The sequence below is a fragment of the Ascaphus truei genome, chromosome 16 (genome assembly GCF_040206685.1).
Source record: "Ascaphus truei isolate aAscTru1 chromosome 16, aAscTru1.hap1, whole genome shotgun sequence".
Taxonomy (NCBI): Eukaryota; Metazoa; Chordata; class Amphibia; order Anura; family Ascaphidae; genus Ascaphus; species Ascaphus truei.
Window position 1 is genome coordinate 51,389,342 of NC_134498.1, and position 5,000 is coordinate 51,394,341.

Here is a 5,000-nt window from a genome sequence, read left to right on the forward strand (position 1 = left end):
TGATTTAACCCCCGTGCGAGTAAATATTGGCCCACAGCAGCACACATTTGGTACTAGGTGGCGAGTAGATTTTTTGGTGATTTGTCAACCACTGTATATATATATATATATATGTTATATGCATAAAGAGACGGGGATTCATATTCTCCTCCCCACTCCCCTCTCCTCCTCCCCCCCACACCCTCCCCCCCCCCCCCTCCCCACTCCTCCCCCCCCTCCCCACTCCCTCCCCACTCCCTCCCTCCCCACCCTCCCCACTCCCTCCCCCCCCCCTCCCCACTCCCTCCCCCCCCCCTCCCCACTCCCTCCCCCCCCACTCCCTCCCCCCCCCTCCCCACTCCCTCCCTCCCCTCCTCCCCACTCCCTCCCTCCCCTCCTCCCCACTGCCCTCCTCCCCACCCCCTCCCCCCCACTCCCCTCCCCACCCCCCCACTCCCCTCCCCTCCCTCCCACTCCCCTCCCTCCTCCCCCCCCCTCCCCACTCCTCCCCCCCCTCCCCACTCCATTCCCCCCCCTCCCCACTCCCTCCCCCCTCCCTCCCCCCCCTCCCCACTCCCTCCCCCCCTCCCCACTCCCTCCCCCCCCCACTCCCTCCCCCCCCTCCCCACTCCCTCCCCCCCCCTCCCCACTCCCTCCCCCCCTCCCCACTCCCTCCCCCCCTCCCCACTCCCTCCCCCTCCCTCCCCACTCCCTCCTCCCCCCTCCCCACTCCCTCTCCCCCCCTCCCCTCTCCCTCCCCTCCTCCCCCCTCCTCCCCCCTCCTCCCCCCTCCCCTCCCTCCCTTTCCCCCCCCCCTCCCCTCCCTCCCTTTCCCCCTCCCCCCAGCCCCCCTCCCCCTCTTCACTCCCTCCTCTCCCCTCCCTCCTCCCCACTCCCTCCCCTCTCCTCCCTCCTCCCCACTCCCTCTCCTCCCCCACACCCTCCCCCCCCCTCCTCCCCCCTCCCCCCCCCTCCCCCCCCCTCCTCCCCCCTCCCCCCCCCTCCCCACTACCTCCCCCCCCTCCCCACTCCCTCCCCCCCCCTCCCCACTCCCTCCCCCCCCTCCCCACTCCCTCCCCCCCCTCCCCACTCCCTCCCCCCCCACTCCCTCCCCCCCCTCCCACTCCCTCCCTCCCCTCCTCCCCACTGCCCTCCTCCCCACCCCCTCCCCCCCACTCCCCTCCCCACCCCCCCCACTCCCCTCCTCCCCACCCCCTCACTCCCCTCCCCACCCCCCCCACTCCCCCACTCCCCTCCCCTCCCTCCCACTCCCCTCCCTCCTCCCCACTCCCTCCCCTTCCTCCTCCCCACTCCCTCCCCTCCTCCCCGCTACTCCCTTCCCTCCCCACCTCCCTTCCCTCCCCCCCAGCCCTCCTCCCCCCTCTTCACTCCCTCCCCAGCCCTCCTCCCCCCTCTTCACTCCCTCCTCTCCCCTCCCTCCTCCCCACTCCCTCCCCTCCCTCCTCCCACTCCCTCCCCTCCCTCCTCCCTCCTCCCCACTCCCTCCTCCCCACTCCCTCCCCACTCCCTCTCCCCACTCCCTCCTCCTTCTCCCCACTCCCTCCTCCCTTTCCTCACTCCCTCCTCTCCCTCCCTGCCCCCACTCCCTCCCCCCTCTCCCCACTCCCTCCTCCCTCCCTCTCCCCACTCCCTCCTCACTCCCTCCCCTCCTCCCCTCCTCCCCACTCCCTCCCTCTCCCCCCCTCCTCCCCACTCCCTCCCTCTCCCCACTCCCTCCTCCTTTCCCCACTCCCTCCTCCTCCCCCCCTCCCCCTCTCCCCTCTCCCGCCTCATATATCATGCTATGTAATGTATCAGTGTGTGTTTATTTATGGGGTTCAGGCACGTTCCCCTTCATTCCACATCCAGAAAAGCAGCCGGATGTAACTTTCCTATTTTTATCCGGAGGTCTCCGGGATCACATCTGGAGGAGATTTTACTTGTCTGTCCTAGTGTGTGAACACGCAGACCCCGGGGGTCCGGCCAGGTCGTGGGGGTCTCAACCCCACTGTGCATTAAGCCTGCAAACATTACCTTACCAAGGCAGTGCTTAACCCCTCAACAGGTCAGGTTTTCAGGATATCCCCGCTTCAGCACAGGTGGTACAGTTGAACACTGAGCCACTGATTGAGCCACCTGTGCTGAAGCAGGGATATCCTGAAAACCTGACCTGTTGGGGGGTTCTTGAGGACTGGAGTTGAAAACCCTTGACTTAAGCCTTCCATTGCAGAATGCTCTGTGGAGGGGGCCCTGCACAGAGGTGCATGCTGGTGCCCGCAGCAGTGCAGGGGTTAAGCTGTTCTTTTTTTGCCCCCAGAGTTGTTGATGATCATAAATGTACGCGGAGCACAGCGCTACTGCACACGGAGTGGACACCGGCGAAGGGTTTGGGGGGTCTCGGGTTTCCCTTAAATATTTCCTGCTTCCTTCCACCCCACATCCACTGAACATCTCCCCAGGTCCATTACATAGGGTCTCCCTGTGTCCGTGTCACTGTCATCCTTGCGTGGCTTTGTCACCTGTGGCTGGGGGCCACATTGTGGGCCACGTGGGCACCTTGTAGCGCGGCACCTCGCAGCCACTGATCGGACTGTCAGTGTAAGAATCTCCTGTTCTCTTGCAGGGCTCCACCTTCCCGGGGAGAGAAAAGGCGCAGGTAAGAGACGTCTCCGCGTGCATTAACACCCCTTCTTTGTAAGGCTAGGGGCTTAACCCCTTAACTACTGGAGGGGCCAACAACGCGGGTGGGTTTGTCCCTCACCATACCCTCCGACTGCAGATACTGTGCCTATTCCTACGCCCGGTACCCATTGTCCCTATTTCTGCTCAGTTACTCAAAGCTGCTGGGAGATTGATGACATCTGCTCCTAAGGGGTTAATTTCTACCCTGGGTAGAGATGACGCGGTTACAGTGATGTCATAGACGCGAGCGAAACGCTAGGTGTCGGCGATAACCGGCATATTTTCTTTAGTGATACACAGTCTCCCTCAGTCAGCTAAACTGTGATGTGGTTCCCGAGGGCAGCCACGGGCTTGTCCGTTACTCCTAAGATTACCTCTAACCTAGCGTCGGTTACCAGCGCTCTGTATTTGCGGTGCTCATTGCAAACGCCGGCTCCGGCAGCATGGGAAGCAAGTGACTAAGCGCTGGGAGTCTGAGGCATGTATTTACTTACTGTGGCTAACACAGGGAGTGATATCTAACTTCCATGTATAACACCTACCAACTAAACCATATCAATATATCTACTTTGTTGTAGTTATTCTTACGCCTACACCCGGCGATTTGCAGGCAGCCCTGTTCCTGCGGGTTTACACCCACCCTCTGGGGTGCAATTGTATTTATGAGACACCGTAGTCTCTTTCTTACATTTTTGGTTTTCTGCCTTGGTTTGCACGATCATTACTGGTGTCTTTCAGGCTACCTACCAAGTAACTGCACTTTAGTGCACGATTCTATACTACGATAACATACTTAGCATACAGCTTGTATATACCCAATATAGAGTATCACTAACACCAGTATATACCGATATATCGCAATGATTTAGAGGTGTGTCTCAGTTACAGGGACCCTATTTAGGTCCTAGTAAGATATCTAGCGCCTTTTAGCTTTTAAACGAGTATATTTCTTATGTTTTCTCTCTTTCGTTAATAAGTCTATTAAAACATGATATTATTATTTCATTAGTAGGCAGAGCGCTCACAATAGGGATTCTTTTCTCCATTCTTAATGTCTGTCGGGCACATTCCCCAGAGCGCCCTCTTGTTCCTAATTACTACTATACTTTACTAGCTGAGCAGAGGCCTCCCTCCGTGTTACATATGTTCTATATCACAGGATCTGTATCACAGGTTCCGTATCACCGGCTCTGTATCACCGGTTCCGTATCACAGGTTCCGTATCACCGGCTCTGTATCACCGGTTCCGTATCACAGGTTCTGTATCACCGGTTCTGTATCACCGGTTCCGTATCACCGGTTCCGTATCACAGGTTCCGTATCACGGGTTCCGTATCACAGGCTCCGTATCACAGGCTCCGTATCACAGGTTCTGTATCACCGGTTCAGTATCACAGGTTCCGTATCACAGGCTCCGTATCACGGGCTCCGTATCACGGCTCCGTATCACCGGTTCCGTATCACAGGTTCCGTATCACAGGCTCCGTATCACAGGTTCCGTATCACAGGTTCTGTATCACAGGTTCCGTATCACAGGTTCCGTATCACCGGTTCCGTATCACAGGTTCCGTATCACAGGCTCCGTATCACAGGTTCCGTATCACAGGTTCCGTATCACCGGTTCCGTATCACGGGTTCCGTATCACGGGCTCCGTATCACAGGTTCCGTATCACGGGTTCCGTGTCACAGGCTCCGTATCACGGGCTCCGTATCACGGGCTCCGTGTCACAGGTTCCGTATCACATGTTCCGTATCACGGGCTCCGTATCACAGGTTCCGTATCACAGGTTCCGTATCACATGTGCCGTATCACATGTGCCGTATCACAGGTTCCGTATCACAGGCTCCGTATCACGGGCTCCGTATCACGGGCTCCGTATCACGGGCTCCGTATCACAGGTTCCGTATCACAGGTTCCGTATCACAGGTTCCGTATCACAGGTTCCGTATCACATGTTCTGTATCACAGGTTCCGTATCACAGGTTCCGTATCACAGGTTTCTGTATCACATGTTCCGTATCACAGGCTCTGTATCACGGGTTTCCATACCACATGCTCCGTATCACGGGTTCCATACCACAGGCTCCATACCACGGGTTCCGTATCACGGGTTGCATACCACAGGCTCCGTATCACAGGTTCCATACCACGGGTTCCGTATCACAGGTTCCATACCACGGGTTCCGTATCAGAGGCTCTGTACCACATGTTCCGTATCAGAGGTTCCGTGTCACAGGTTCTGAATCATGGGTTCCGTATCACAGGTTCCGTATCACAGGTTCTGTATCACATGTTCCGTATCACAGGCTCCGTATCACGGGTTCCATACCACATGCT